Source organism: Penaeus monodon, chromosome 14 (genome assembly GCF_015228065.2).
Source record: "Penaeus monodon isolate SGIC_2016 chromosome 14, NSTDA_Pmon_1, whole genome shotgun sequence".
Lineage (NCBI taxonomy): Eukaryota > Metazoa > Arthropoda > Malacostraca > Decapoda > Penaeidae > Penaeus > Penaeus monodon.
Genome location: NC_051399.1, coordinates 16,923,157 through 16,941,519, shown reverse-complemented (window position 1 = coordinate 16,941,519; position 18,363 = coordinate 16,923,157). Strand labels below are relative to the sequence as shown.

The following is an 18,363-nucleotide window of genomic DNA, read 5'->3' as shown; positions in this document are numbered from 1 at the left end:
CATTTGTAGTGTCCTTGGGATTCCTCCAGGTAGTGTCTTGGCCTTGCTCTTAAATTTATTAAAAGATATCGTCCATATTACTAATAAAATGTTGGTATATGTTGACGATACTTCACTTTAGAACCTGACGATAATTACGGGGTGCTCTTGATGGGGTATAAAATTAAACCTACCAAGTCCAAGGAATTAAGTCGAACTAGAATACAGTTTCCTCAGCTTACGTGTCTCCTGATTAATGGAGTCTTAATAATTTCAGTGGATAATCTGAAGCTATTGGGTGTAACCTTTGTTTCAACACACTTACACACACACCACACACACACACACACACACACACACACACACACCACACACACCACACACACACACACATATACATATATATATATATATATATATATATATATATATATATATATATATATATACATATACATATATATATGTATATGATAGTAAACATTGTTATTATTATTATATTATCATTATCATTATTATTATTATCATTATTATTATTATCATTATTATTACTATTATTATCACTAATAATATGCATTGTATTGTTACAAAATGAATTATCACATTAGTTTATAATCAAAGTTTCGTCTTGTTTTGAATATTTCTTTATACATCCCCTCAGTACCTCAAACTGATTCCTATAATAATCATTAAAAAAAAATCTATATGCATATATATGACGAGGGATTGGGCGGGGCTTTAGTCGTGTTTTAGTGTGATTTATTTGTATATCACTGAATCCTTTCCACAGTCTTTTATCTCCGCAAGATATAAAGGAGATTTCATTCACACACACACACACACACACACAGACACCACACACACACACACACACACACACACACCACACACACACACACCATATATTATATATGTATATATATATATATATATATATATATATATATATATGTATATATACATGTAGTATATAATATATATATATATATATATTCTATTATATATATTATAAAATATACTATTATTTATATTTATTTATGTACACACACACACACACCACACACACACACACACACACACACACACACACACACATATATATATATATATATATATATATTATATATATATATATATATATGTATATATATATACATATATATATATATATATTATTATATATATATATACTATATATATTATATATATATATTTATATATATATATATTTATGTATACCAACACACACAACACACACACACACACATATGCAAGTTATCGGTAAACTAAGAGCTTATGCAAACATAGGGTCATGAAAGTATCGTCAAACAAGGACAAAATAGAATTAGCCGATTAACTAACACTATAAATAAAAAGAGAGAGAAGATGTACGGATATTCAATACCCAAATAATAATGAAACAATGATTTAAGGTACTGCATGAAACAGTTAAAAGAGACTCGGAAAAAGGGGAAATAAAATGAATGCAATAAAGAACCAAATGGAGAAGGGGACATATAATAAAAGGGGAATCAAAAGATTGGAAGATTTTACAGGGATCTATAAACCAAATGAACGCACGGATAAAAGAACGCAGTAACTAAGCTCCCTAATCAAAAAAAAAAATTAAAAAGCGCTTAAAGGCATAGAGGGGGGAAAACCCAGGGAAGAGGGAAATTAGTTAGCCTTATAAGATATAGGAAATTTGAAACAGTGAAATAGCCAGTCTTTTAAAAAATTTCCTTACAAGGGAAGCGGGAAAAAATGCAATTTATTTGATAAAAAAAAAGGGGGACAGAAAGGATCAAAAAAACTACCGCCAAATAAGCCCCTTTCAGTTACTTACAACTTTTAAACAAAAGTTTCACAACTCGCATCTTGACATTCTGGTTTCTAAAGTTTAGAGAACAGGCGGGGCTTCCGCATGGTTCCAACACCGACCACTTCCCAACACCCCCAAATGAAAGAAAAAAAAACAAATATGGAAACCTCGATCTGAAAGGATTTGTTTCCCCAAAAAACCAGCAGAAATAGAAGCTACCGAAGAAGAGAGTAGGGAGGTATATTGAAAAATACGGGAAATTTAATACAAAAGGGACAGCAACCATAACCCACAGGAAAACCGATAAAAACCTTAAAAAATGTGTTAGACGGGCGATCCATCTCCCCAAAAAACTTTTTACAGCTTTTTTGGGGAAATTTTTAAAAAAGCTAAAAAGGAATGGAAAAGGGTATCGAATACAGCAAACCTGAACAATCTAAGATTTGCAGATGATATTGTTCTTTTTTGTAAATCTGCAAATGGAAATGCAGAACTAATAAATATTAATAAGAAGCTGAAAATCGGGACTTTGAAAAAAAAAAAGACTAAGATCATGTTAAAACAGAAATTTTCAGTTGAACGAACAGTAAGGCATTTTGTACAAAAAACACATCTATCGAAGAGGAAATAAGCGACGCCCAGTCGGCTGGGGCGCCTTTGAACGTATCAACTAAGAGGCTCCTTCCCTTATGTTTAAAAGAAAAATTTTTATCCAATGTCCCCTACCAAAATTTGCCCTTGGATCAGAAACAGGGACTACAAAAAAATTACGGGAGAGGAAACAATAATGCCAAGGGGGGACGGAGGATTGATGCGGGGAAAATTAACCAAGAGATCGGATGAGGGCACGGGATCGGGAACGGAAAAAAGTGGAAGATAAAAAATCATAAAAAAAAAAAAAGGGCAGGTCTATACATCGGAGACGGGACAAAAACGGAAAAAGAAGAAACCACGGGTTTTATAGAAAATTTAAAAAGGGTAAAGGGGCCAGACCAATGCAAGATGGCATGCAAAAATAAGAAAAATTGGGCCGAACGGGAAAACAAAAAACGCAGATGATATGATGAGGATTGTTGTGTGTGTGGGGTTTGTTTTGGTATTGGTGTGTGTGGTTGTGTGTGTGTGTGTTGTGTGTGTGTGGTGTGTGTGTGTGTGTGTGTGTGTGTGTGTTTTGGGGTTGTCGGGGTTATGTGTTGGGTGTGTGTGTGTTGACTTTTAAATATTCACAATTTTAAAATATAGAAAGAATTTTTATATAATTAATATATATTATATATAAAATTAATATATATAAAATACCATCTCCTTATATATAAAATATTATATATTTATATAAATATTTTTATTCTTGTGTGTGTGTGTGTGTGTGTGTGTGGGGGGGTGTGTGGTGGTGTTTTGTTGTGTGTGTGTGTGTAGTTATATTTTATAATAAATATAACACACCCCCAACCCACACACACACACAACACAACACCACACCACACACACACACACACACACACAAAATATAAATATAAAAAAAAAAATTTTATATATACACGCATTTTATATTTATAATATATTATATTATATATATATTATATATATATATATAAATAAATATATTTTATTATGTCCATTTACATATATGATATGTATACATAAATTCACTATGTATATATAAATTTTATTATGTTATATATATATATATTAATTTATTTTTAAAAATTATTTATATTATTATTATCCCCACACCAACCCACGAGTTATTAAATTATTTTAATAAATTTTAATATGTTTTATACATATATAAATATTATATATATATAATATATTATATATATATATATATTTTTATATATATATATGGTTTTGTGTGTGTGTGTGGGGTTTTTGGGTGGTGTGTGTGTGTGGTGTTGTTCGCTTTTACAAAATTGAATAGAAAAAAAAAATAAATATATATATTATATATATATTTAATTAATAATATTATATAAAAATTATATATAATATTGGGGGTTGTGTGTTGTGTGTGTTGTTGTGTGTGGGGGTGTGGGGTTTTGTGGGGGGTGTGGTGTGTTGGGTGTGTGTGTGTGTGGTGTGTGTTTAGAATGTTTTGGGTTGATAGAATGGCTCGGGGTCTATCACTTAAATTTAAAATACTACCTGAATGTCACTTATTCACGCATGAAGCGTACAGGGTGTACCCGCTTCTTGGATATTTCTTAACAATTCTGACTTGCCTGTAAATTGGGTTTTAAAAATAAAAAAAATCATGCATATTGTAAGAAATTTAAAAGGCCCCATAATGAAATAGAAAAACCGCCACAGGTTTAGTTCCCTTTTTAAATAAATATAAATCAGTGGATACTTTTAAAAATTGGGACTTAAAAGGTGTCAGGGGGGAAACAAAAACATCACCGACTAACTGTTTCACGTATAAACAACCAAAGTATGAACTTAAACTACGCACAAAACCACACACACACACACACAACACACACACCCACACACACACACCCCCACACACCCCAACACACACATAACCACACCCACTTAATTTACTATATATCATACATATATATTAATATATATATATATATTTAATTATATATTATATTATTATATTATATATATATTATAATTTTAATGTTTAACAACCACTGTGCGTGTATATGTGTGTCCCGGGGTTTAGATGTTTTTCATACACGACATCCTCCTCCGTTTAGATGTGTTTGGTGATGTTGGGGGCCCGGCCCGGCAGGTTAAAAGTTGAGGGAAACCCTCGAAACCGGGAAATTTCTGTGGGACTTCATGTAACCTCGGGTCGGTAGCGATGGTTGGTAAAGGATCAGTTCGGGTTAAGGGAAGGCTCCGTAAATTGGGCCACTTTTGAAACGTATCCCAAAGACTCGCTCTCCGGCCATGACGTTTTTGGGGCAAAACAAATTTAACTTTGAAAGGGGCGCTCCCATTTTATAGCTTTAATTTAAATAAAAATAAAAATTTGGATTTTTTATATATATATAGATTATATATATATATTATTTTTATATTGTATAATATTTTATTAATTATATATATTGTATTTAATTATATAAATATTATATTTATAATATTTAAAAATTGTTTACTTTATATTATATATTTTGTATTATATACACAATATATGGTATTATTATTTAAATTAATATATATTATATTATTTTAAATTATTTATTGTGTGTGTGTTGTTGTGTGTTTGTGTGGGTGTGTGTTGTGTGTGTGTGTGTGCGTTGTGGGGGTTTATTTGGGTGTGTGTAGTTGGTGTGGTGCGGGGGGTGTTGGGGGGGTTTTTCGTGTGTGTGGTGTGTGGTAGGGTTTTTTCACATTACGTGCGTGTGCATGTGTGTGTTGCGTTCCTATGTTATATTTTTATTACTTTTAATTATAGAATATCAATGAATCGATATCCCTCATCTGTGAAAAAGGAATAATATATATAAATATATATATATATATATATTTATATTTTTAATATCTATTAATTTATATTATATATATATATATATATATATATTTTATACTACATACATATATATTTTATTTATATATAATATAATTATATATAAAAATACACATACAATATATTTATATAATATATATTTTTTAACGGTATTCATGTCTGAGCCGCCAGGGTAAACCATGATACTTAATTTGTTTTTTTCATGTTGTGATGCTTTGGAGTGAGTACTGGTAGGGCCCCCATTTCCCTTTCCCACGGAGATGCCGGTGGTCCCTTTTAGGTATCATTCTCTCTTTTTATCCGGGCTTGGGGCCCACATTTGACTGGGCTGGGTGGCCCCCCCATGGCTAGGTAGGAAATAGAGGTGAAGTTCCTTCCCCAAGGGAACAACGCGGCGGTCGGTGACTCGAACCCTCGAATAAATTTCCCGTCTGACGTTTGAGTCCGAAAATTTAACCATTTGGCCACCGGGGCCTTGACGATCATGAGCTTCCAGATTTTTTTAGCATTTAAGGGGTGGTTTGCCATTCCCTTCCGCCCGGTTTTTTTTATCGATCCCCATTCTTTTACCCGCATGACTTGAGCTGGGGGGGCCACCCAGGGCTAGGCGGCAATCGAGGTGAAGTTCCTTCCCAAGGGAAAAAACGCCCCCGGCCCGGGTGACTCAAACCCTCGAACTCGTTTTCCCGTCGTGACAGATTTAATCCGACGCTCAAACCCATTCGCCCCCGCGGCCCCATATATTTAATTATATAATTATTATAATAAAATAATTTTTTATTATACACACATAATAGAAATATATATTGACATTTTAATATATATATATATATAATAATATTATATTATAATATATTTATATATTTATATATATCCCGCGGGGGCCCGGGTGGTTAGGCATCGGATAAAAGACGGGCCGACGGCAATCTAGTTAGACTTCACCTCGTTTGCCTCCTAGCCACTGGGGGGCCAAAGCCGCCTAGTCGGCTGTTCCAACCCCGGGGGAAAAATAGAGAGAATGATTACCGAAAAAAAAAAAAGGTCCCCCCGGCACTCTCCGTGGAAAGGAACTGGGGCCCTACAGTCTCACTCCGGGAGCATCCAACTAAAAAACTACAATTAAGTATACGGCGGTCAAAATGAACCTATCGTAGAAAAAAAAAAAAAAAAATTATATATGTATATTATTAATATAATATATTATTATATATATAATATAAATTTATATTATATATACAATATATACAATATTATATTTGGTAGTTTGAAAAATGTTCATTTTTAACACTTTACATATATACGTATATTCATATATATATACACACCTCCTCTCTTTTTTTAATATATATTTGTATATATATTAATTTTAATTTTATTTAAATTAGTATATATAAAAATATATTGATAATGTTCTATATATATTATATATCTTTATATATTATATATTATTAAAATTATATATATAAATCTATTTTAAATTTAATGTATATTACAATTCATAACCACACACACCACACCACCCACACACACACCCACACCACACATATGTGTGTTGTGCGTTAACCCCAAAAACCCCAAACAACTCACCCCCAACACACACACCACACCGAAATTATATATAATATATATTTTAATATTTATTATTAATTTTATATATATATATATATTAATATATATATATAATTTTTTTTTTTTTTTTTTTTTTTTTTTTTTTTTTTTTTTTTTTTTTCCCAACTTCATTCCACTGCGGGACTAGGCCTCTCTAAGTTTTAGTAGAGTATATGGCAATGCCACCCTGCCTGATTGATCCCTTCCTAATCACCGCGTTTTGTACCACGGGGTGATTCTACGAAAAATAGTTTGAGTTCCTAAGGCGAATGTGTTTTCTAGGAGGCAATCGAGGTAAATTTTCCTCCCCAAAGGGAGAAACGCCCCGGCCGGTGACTCGAACACTCAACTCGATGCCGTCCAGTCTTGAGCCCCGTGCTCAAACCCTTTTGGCCCACACACACACACACACACACACACATATATATATATATATATATATATATATATTTTTAAATATATTTTTTTTTTTTTTTTTTTATTTTTATTTTTTTTTATTTTTTTAACCCAAGTTCCAAAAAAAAAAAAATTTGTGTATTGTTTTGAAAAAATGGCTCTGATCGGGTCCTTCTGAAAATGGTAGCCCGACCGGTAACGATAATGGGTTTGAGCTGGTCTCTCCATCATACACCCAAGTGCCTGGGGCCCCATTACGACTCTTTTGGAAACGATCCCCTTTCCCCTTTTGTTAAATATTCATGCAAAATTTTTAAGAAAGAAACGATTTGGTCGCCTTCACAGGAGGTCAAGCTCGAACTTTTTGGAGAAACCTTGATGAAAAAAGAAAACAATATCAAATTCGATTATAGAACGCATTGCTTCCATTCCTAAAACTTCGACTATCTTTAAGCGTAATTTCCTGGTGCCCCCCAATTGCCGCGGGCGCTGTCCCGACGCAAAAGGGCCTACGGGTTTTTAAAAAAAAAAAAATCAAAAATGAGAATTTTTGAAACTACAAACAAAACAGAGCAGGGCGTAGAATAATTAACACAAAAGAGCCCCCCGCATAGCTTTGTCTTACAATAAATCAATCAAATTCAAGGTTTGGCCCCAAATCATAAAATCATAAGAAAAAACTCTTGAAAAATTTAAAAAATCATTCACGGGGAAACCAATTTCGACTCTCCTAAAGATTTGCTCATGTACTCCCCATCGTACTTTACACAACACTCGGAAATTCCCATCGTTTTCTGACCCCAAGGGAAGCCGCTGAGCTAACCTATTCATTTCCCACGGAATGACTTTGTTAAAATAAAGATTTTCAATAGATGAGGCCCGACCCCAAAAGGCTGTAGAGGAACACCCCTGGGCCCCGATAAATTCGATATAGATGAAAAAGCATTTTAATCATGATGACATCTTAATTTTCTGAAGTGTAAAATAAAATTTGGGAAAAGTTCACATTTTTCCCAAAACCAGGCCTTCGCCCACATCTTTCCAATTAAAGGGGGGGTAATCCAGATCTGCCATCCCCTCCCCAAAAATTGCGATGACAAGTTCTTTGCAGGCATGGAGGTTGTTAACAGTACTACGCTTTTTTTAAATTCCAGTAATTTAGTTGACGGCAGTGGGGCCCTCCGAAGGGACCCCTCCTAACTAGAAAAGCTAAAAGTCTTTCCCAAGGGGCAATTCCCAAAAAAAGATGATTTGATTTTAGTTTTTTTTAGATTAGAAAAAGCCTACGACATGACATGGCGAATGGCCTATTCAGAAAACTTCATGCTTTTGGTTTACGGGAACTTCCTTGTTTTATTCAAATTTTCTTTCTGACAGAACGTTTGCTGTAAAAATTATTTTCCGACTGCCTTTTTTTCGGCTTTTTTGTCCGGGCAAACGGGGCCCCCAAAAGGAAAATGTCTTGTCACCAACATATTTTTATGCTAAAAACATCTTACCAGCTCCTCCTCGAATCTTATATACCCCTGTCGCTGTGTTGGATTATGGCTTCCCAGCAATAATGCAAAATTTCTGGGAAATTTTGCCCCCCTGGCACTGGAGCTGCTTCATAACGGGGGCCCCCAGGGGGGTTTTAATTTTTCCACAGAAAGAGTAGGGGGGTTATTTTTCACTGGGAAAGGGCCGAACATCGGGCAACTCTAGACACCCCCCAAATACCTATTAAAAATTTTATGCTAGTTTCTTGGTTATCTTTGTTGTAGACTCTTTTAAAAAGCCACTGGTCATTTAAAAAAAAAATTTTCAAGAGCCAAATTTATTAAAGTCTTTTCGGAAAACAAATGGGGATGATAGCAGTCTTTGCAAAGGGTTTTAAAGCCCTGATTGGGTCTAAGTTTTTTGGGTAAATCGTGTATGGCTCGGTCAAAAACAAGTTTAAAAGGGTTTGGATGCGGGGCATATACCTCTATGCATCTCGGGTCTTATATCCCGATGAACAAAAAAATGCAAAAGGGCCCTTTCGGCTTTTGTGTGTTTTCTTGTACTTCCCTTGGTTGCTCTACTTGCAGTTTTTTCGCTGATTCCACATCTTGTGTGGGGTTGTGTGTGGTGTGTTGTGTGTGTGTGTTGTGGGTTTTTGCGTGCGTTTTTTTTGCGTGTGTTGTGGGGGGTATGTGGTTTTTGGTGTGTTGTTGTTGTGTGTTTGTGTGGTGGGGTTTGTGTGTGGTGTTTTGTTTGGTGCGTGTGTGTATCACACACACCACACCAAAATATTTTTATAAAATTTTATAATATATATATTATATATATATAATATTAAATATATATAAAAACCACACACACAAATTTATGTTACACACATGCACCACACCCCACACACACCCCAACCCCAAACACACACACACCACCACTATATATATATATATTATAATAAATAATTATATATTATACTAAAAAAAAAAAAAAAAAAAATTAATATATATATATATATTATATATTTTTAATTAAAAATATTATAATATTTTAACTGATATATTGTATGTGTGTGGTGTGTGGTGTGTGTTTGAGCGGCTTTTGTGTGTTTTATATCATAAAATTATATTATATATATAATTAAATATATATATTTATATATATTATACATATACCACACACACACACCCACCACCACACACACACCACATATATTAATTGTATAAAATATATATATTTATTTATATATTATATATATATATACACACACACACACACAATTTATGTATACCACACACCACACACACACACAACACACACACACCAATATATATATATATATTATAATATATATTATATATAATTATATATATATATTATTATATATACATACTTTATAATATATATATATATTATTATTTATATTTATTATATTTTAAAATTACAATAATATATATTATATATTATATATTATATATATATATAAAAATTTTATATATATATATAATTATATACGTTTAATGTGTTGTGGTGGTGTGTTGTGGGGGTTTTTTTTGGCGAGCGTGGTTGTGTAGTATAAATAAAATATTATATAAATTAAAAAATTATTATATATATTTTATATTTTTTAATTAAAATATATATATTTATATTATATTATATAATATATTTTAATATAATTATATATTTTATAAAAATACACACACACGCTCGCTAAAAACCACACACACCCCACCCACATCACATAATACAAATTTTTATTATATATATATATATAATATATATATATTATATATATAATATATATTATATATTTTATATATATATTTAATATTTTATATTATATATAATATAATATATATATTATATATATATATTGATTTTCATATTACATATTATATATATATATTATTTATTTTTTTAATATATTATTATATATATATTTGGTTTGTGTTTTGTGTGTGTGTGGTGTGTGTGGTTATTATTTTGTGTGTGTGTGTGGTTTTATTAAAAATTTTTATATATTATTTTTATTATATTTTTAAAATTTTTAATTTTTAATGTGTGTGTGTGGTGTGTGTGTGTGTGTTTTTTGGTGTGTGTATATGTATATATTTATTTTATTAATATTTTTATTTTAATTTATTATTTGAAAACATACACCCCACGCCGCTCAAACCACACCCACACCCACACACATACCATAATACTTTTAAAAATTTATATAAAATATTTATTTATATTATATTATATTATTTTATTATTTATTATAATGTATTTTAAAATTATATTATATATATATTTTTATATATATTTTTGTGTGTGGTGTGTTTGTGTGTTTTTGTGTGTGTGTGTGTGTGTGTGTGTGTGTGTGTGTTTCCCTTTAATTTGTGTGTGTGTGTGTATTTATATATATATATTTATTATTATATATTTTAATATAATATATATTATTTTGGTGGGGGTTGTGTGTGCATACCACACACGCACACCACCACCCACACCACACACACACCACCCACACCCCACACACACACCACACACACACCACACAAATAAACCACACACACGCACACACGCACGCACACAACACACACACACACACACAACCACCCACACACAACAGACTTTGGAATTCATGTCAAACAAAACTGCAATTAAGAAACCAAAGGGAATAAAAAAAACACACAAATCCCGAAGGCCTTTTTGATTTTTTGCTTCATCGGGCTATAAGCCAGAGATGCAAAAGGGGTATATGCCAGCTCCAAACCTTTCAATTTGTTTTTGATCCCGACCATACACTTTTGACCCAAAATCACTTTGACCAAATCGGGTTTAAAAACCTTCAAAGACTGTCTATCAGCCCCCCTTTTGTTACCAAAATGCATTTTAAAAAATTTAGTGCTCTTGAACTTTTTTTTTTAAAACTGCCCAAATTGGTTTTTCCCAAAAATGATCTACAAAACAAAGTGACCAAAAATCTACAAAATTTTTGAATGGTATTGGGTGGTTGTCAATTAGCCTATGTTCGGCCTTTTCCCTTTGAAAAAAAAACCCCATACTCTTCTTGTGGAAAACTTAAAACCCCACTGAGGGCCCCATTTAAAGAGCTCCAGTCCCAGGGGATGCAATTTACCGAAAATTCTGCATTATTGCTAAAATCCCATAATCACATCAACTACAGTGAGTATATAAGTTTCCCCGAGGAGGAGTGGTAAGATGTCTTTTACTGCATAAAAAAAATTTTGGTGAAAGACTTTTCCTGGGGGACCGCGTTTGCCTGGACAAAAATGTCCAAAAAGTGACTTTGTGGGAAAATAATTTGACAGCAAACGTTCTTCAGAATGAAATTCTGAAAAAAAAAGGCAATTTCCACGAAATCCAAGCATAGTTTTCTGAATAGGCCATATCGCCATGTCATGTCGTAGGCTTTTTTCATTTTAAAAAATACTAAATAAAATATTTTTTTTTGGCAATTCCCTCTTGGTAACTTCCAGCTTTACTAGTTGATTGAGTTTGGCCCCTTTGGAGGCCCGCCTGCTCGTAAACTTTTAAAATTACTGAAATTAAAAAAATGCGTAGCCTACTGTTAACTTTCGCTCCTGCCTTCAAAAGAAACTTGTCATCGCATTTGGGTGGTAGGAGAGGGCGATCGGGGTTACCCCTCCTTTAATAGGGGAATGTGTGGGCAAGTCCCATGAGTTTGGAAAAAGTGTGATTTTTCCCCAAATTTCATTTACACTTCTAGCAACTTAATGATGTCATCTGATTAAATGTTTTATCTTTTATTCGAATTTCATGGGGGCCCTAGGTTTCCTCACGGCTTCTAGGCTGGGAAAAGCTCATCTATTTAAGATCTTTTTTTGTAATAAAATTTCTGTGAAAAGTAAATATTGCAGCCAGGGGCTTCCCTTGGTGTCGGGAAAAGGGGGAGGGTTTTGCCGGTGTTGTGTGTATGTATGGCGAGTAATGAGCAATTCTTTGGGAAGTCAAAATTGGGTTCCATCGTAAATGATTTTTTCAATTTTGCAGTGTTTTTTTCTTTTGATTTTTTGATAGGGCCCAAAACCCTCTGATATTTTGATTTTGCTATTATTTAAAAAAAGCTATCCCCCGGGGTCTTTTTTTAGCTTGTCTTTATTCTACAAGCCCTGCTTTTTTTTTGTTTGTAGTTGCAAAATTTCCATTTGTGATGTTTTTTTAAAAACCCTGAGCCTTATTGCGTCGGCACGCGCCCCTGGGGCTTGGGCCCACCAGGGAACTCTACGTTTAAAACGCTATCATCAAATTTTTAGGAATGGATAGCAATGCTGCTTCTAAAAACAATTTCCTGAATATTTTTTTTTATCATAAAGGGTTTCTCAACAAGTCGAGTTTGACCCCCTTGTGAGGCGCCCAATTGCTTTTTTTTAAATTTTGCTAATTTTATAAAAATGGGAAGTGACGCTTCCCAACGGTCGTCAATGGTGTCCCACAGGCACTTGGCTGCTTTTGGGGGAAGCCCGCTAAAATTGGGTATTATGTCACCCGCTGGGGCTCCATTGTTCAAAGGCCAATCAAGCCTTTTAAAAAACAACTAAATGTTTTTTTTTTTTTTGGGACTTGGGGTTAAAAAATAATAATAATAAAAAATAAAAAAAAAAAAAAAAAAAAAAAATATATATATATATATATAAATTTTTTATAAAATATATATATATTGTGTGTGTGTGTGTGTGTGTGTGTGGGCCGGGGGTTAGAGCATCGGACTAAAGACTGTCACGGGGAATCTGATTCGGTGTTCGATCACCGGCCGGCGCTTTTGCTCCTTGGGGAATTCACCTCGTTGCCTGCCAGAAAACGCATATCCCCTTTTAGAATCAACGTTTTTTGTCGTAAAAAAGTCACCCCCGTGGTACAAACCGCGGTTGATTAAAAGGGCTCCAATCAGGCAAGGGGGGATTCCCATAAAACCTCTCACTAATAAACTTAGGGGGCCTTGTCCTGCGTGGAATGAATTCGGGTAAAAAAAAAAAAAAAAAAAAAAAAAAAAAAAAAAAAAAAAAAAAATTAAAAAAATATATTTTAATATAATATAATATATTTTATATATATTATAAAATATATATATTAATATTATATTTTCGTGTGTGCGTGTGGTGTGTGTGTGTATTGTGTGTGTGTGGGGTGTGTTCTACCGCACACCACACTATGTGTGTGGTTTGTGGTGGGGTGTGTGGGTGTGTGTGTGTTTTTGGTGTTGAATGGTATATATACAAAAATTTAAATTATATATGTAAAAATTTTATATATTTTAAAAATTTATTTATAAAATTATAAAGAATATAAAATATATAATGAACTTTATCAATATTCTTTATATATTATAAAATATATATTATATATATATATATTACTTATATATAAAAGAGAGAGGGTGTGTTTTAATTATGAATATACGTTATTGAAAAGTGTTTATTGAACTTTTTAAAATTTTCCCAAATTTATTATTTAATATATTTTTTAAAATTATAATATATATTATAAATATATATTATATATATATTATATATATATATAACTATATATTTTTTTTTTTTTTTTCTACGTAGGTTCATTTGACCGCCGTGATACTTAATTGTGTTTTTTTTGTGTGCTCCTGGGGGTACGGGGTAGGGTCCCCATTCCCTTTTCCCCGGGAGAGTGGCCCGGGGGTTACCTTTTTTGGGTAATCTTTCTCTATTTACCCGGGGGTTTGGGGACCACACTGATTTAGGCGCTTGGCCACCCGGGGCTAGGTGGGGAAATCGGGTGAAGTCAAAATCAATTGCCGTCGTGCAGTCTTGACCCGTCTCAAACCACTGGGCCACCGCGGCTATATATATTATATATATATATATTATTATATTATATATAATATTTTATATATATTATTATATAGTACATTTATTCTATTTGTGTTTTTATAATATAAAAAATATATATATAATATATAAAAATTTATATATAGGGGGGCCGGGGTGGCCAAAGGTTTAGAGCGTCGGCTTAATCTGTCACGAGGGCAATCGATTTTCGAGGGTTCGGTCCCGGCCGGGCGTTTTTTCCCCTTTGGGCAAGGAACTTCCCCTCGATTCCCTCCCTAGCCCGGGGGGCCAACCAGCTCAGTCAGTGCGGGAAAATAAGTGGTGACTCGAAAAAAAACCCCGGGCGAAGGCGGGCAACCCCCCTTTAAATTTCTAAAAAAAAATCAGGGAAAACCCATGACGTAAAGGGCCGCGGGGGCCAAAGGTTTTAATTGTCGGATAAGACTGTCCGAGGCATCTGAATTCGGGGGGGTTCGTGTCACCGACCGCCGCTTTTTTTCCCTTTGGGAATGGAACTTCCCCTTTGTTGCCTCCCTAGCCACTGGTTGGCCAGCCAGCCCAATCAAGTGCTGGCCCCAACCGGAAAAATAAGAAAAGATTACCAAAAGGTCCCCCGGGCACTCCCCGTGAAAGGAACTGGGACCCACCAGTACCACTCCAGGCTCACAACATAAAAAACACAATTAAGTACATGCTGTGACCTGGCGCTCAAATGAACCTCCCGTTAAAAGAATTTATATATATATTAATGTATGTTGTATGTAATATAATATATTTTTATATAATAATATTATTATATATAGGTGATTTATATATTAATATTAATATAAAATATATATATATTATTGCATATATAATTATATATATATATAATATATATATATATATAATATTTTCACCCTTTTTACACAGCTGAGGTTTCAAATTCATTGATATCTAATATTAAAGTAATAAAAAACTATACACATACGCGAACCGCACCACACACATCCACGCAACGTACATGTACATACACACACACCACACCACGAAAACACACACACACACACCCACACACGCACACCACGCAACTCACCACGCAAAAATACCACACACACACACGCACACACACCCACACACCACACACACACACACACACACACCACACACACAATATATTTTAAAAATATTATTTTTATATATTATATATTATAAAATTTTAAAATTTATTACACATTTTATTGTATATTTTAACATATTAATATATATTAATATTAAACATATAAAAATATATTTAAATATAATTATAATATAATATACCAATATATAATATATATAATAATTTTATATATAATATATAAATATATAATATAATTATATTTTATATATATACATATCAATTTATTTTTTTCTTTAAATTTAAAGCTATAAAATGGGAGCGCCCGCTTTCAAATTTAATTCGTTTTTACCCTCCAGACACAGTCTGGCGCGAGAGCGTCTTGGTATTGTTGGCTAAAAATCCAATTCTCGGAGCCGTTCCGTTCCCAAATTAGATCCTTCCCAAACCATCGCCCTCCGCCTGAGGTTACACTGAAGCCCCCCCCTACAAAAAATTCCAGTTACGAGGTCCGTTAAAGCTTTAACTCTCCCGGACCCGGGGCCACGACTCACCAATCACTTACGAGGAGGGGGATGGCATGTTTTGAAACATCAAAACCCGGGTACACACATATACCCACAGTGTTTTGGTTACTTTAAATTTATAATTTATTAATTATATATATATTAATATAATATATTTTTAATTATATTTTATAATTTATATTGTTGTATATATATGTTATTATTAGTTTGGTGTGGTGTATTGGTGTGTGTGTGTTGTGGTTGTGGTTGTTGTGTTGTTGTGTGGGTGTGTGTGTGTGTGTGTGTGTGTCGTAGATTTAGTTCATACTTGGTTTTAATTCTACGGAAATACATGTTATCGGGTTTTTTTTGTTTCCACCCTGGACCCCTTTTTAAGCCCATTTCTACAAAGTCCCCTGATTGATTTTTATTTAAAAATTGGGAAACTACCAGGGGCGCTTTTCTTTTCTTTAGGGCCCTTAATTACTTAATAATGCATATTGTTTTCATTTAAGACCAAAATTAAGGGCAGTCAAATTAGTTTAGAAATATCCAAAAAGCGGGTAACCATGTAGCTTACGCGTGAATATAGTGCACATTCAGGTATGTATTCAATTTAAAGTATAGCCCTCGATGTCCATTCTTAAATCCGATCTTCAAAAACCACACACACACACCCCACCCACCCACACACACACACACACACCAACACCACCACACACACACACCCACAACACCACACCCCCACACACATAATATATATAATATATATAATTATATTATTTTTAATATATTATTATATTATTTATATTTTTTTTAATTTATTATTCAATAGAAAATCTATACTACAACAACACACACAAAACCACACCACACCACAAAAACCAACCCCACACACATATATAAATATATATATTATAATAATATATTAATATATATTATATATAAATTTTAAATTATTATAAATATATAAAATTTTTATACAATTTTATATTTATTTACTCGTGTGTGTGTGTTGTGTTTATTATATATATATATATATATATATATTAATATATATTATATTTTATATTATTAATATATATATTAAAAATGCGTGTTATATATATATTTATATATAATATATTATTATATATATATGTGTTGTGTGTGTTTGTGTGTGTGTGGTGGTGTTGTTTTTTTGGGGGTGTGGTGTGTGGGGAGTGTGTGTGGGGTTATATTTTAAAAAAAAAATATATTAATACAACCCACACAAACACCCACACACACCACACACACCACACACCCCACACACCACACACACACATATTATAATATTATTAAATATATATTTATATATTATATTATTGTTGTATTGTATTTATATATTATATAAAATAATATATAAAAATTTTTTTTATATATAAAAATTTCTTGCATATTTTTAATATATGGGGATTATATAAATGTCCAAACACCCCACACAAACACTACCACCGACACACACACACAAACACAAACACACACACACACCAACACCCCCACACCCCCAAACACACACACACACACACACACATACCACACCCCAAAAACACAAAAACCACCAAATCATCACATCATCTCATCTCCTTGTTTTTTTTTTCCGTCTGGGGCCCCCATTTTACTTATTTCGTCCTGCCATCTTGTCATTGGTCTGGCCCCTTGCCCCTCTTTTTATCTAAAAACCCGCTGTTACTTTTTTTGCCCGTCTTTTTTCCTGTCCCAGTTTTTGACCTGCCCTTTTTTCTTTTTTTTATTATATCTTCCCTTTTGTCTGTTCCCGCCCACGTCGCCCTCATCCAATTCTTGGGTTTAAAATTCCCCACATAAATCTCTCGCCCCCCTCTTGCATTTTTTAGTTTCCCTCCAAAATTTTTTGTGTCCATTTTTTCTGATCTAGGTAAAATTTTGGGTGGGGCACATTGGATAAAGTTTTTCTTTAAACAAATGGCAAGGAGCCCCTTAGTATATCTTTGTCAGAAGGGGCGCCCCAGCCTAGACTGGTGCGTCGCTTAATTTCCTCTTCGATAGTTTGGGTTTTTCTGTACAAGTCCCTTGTCTTTTTCTTTTTCGAACTAATTTAAATGTTAAAACATGATCTTGTCTTTTTTTTTTGTTTTCATAAGCCTTTTTTAGAC

At 33.0% G+C, this 18,363-nt stretch overlaps 1 protein-coding gene across 1 annotated transcript in view; it reads left to right on the top strand.

Moving 5' to 3' along the window:
- The window catches only part of LOC119580931 (Down syndrome cell adhesion molecule-like protein Dscam2), a gene marked incomplete at both ends in the record, with an annotated part of 234,172 nt that overhangs the window by 192,655 nt on the left and 23,154 nt on the right, over positions 1 to 18,363 (top strand).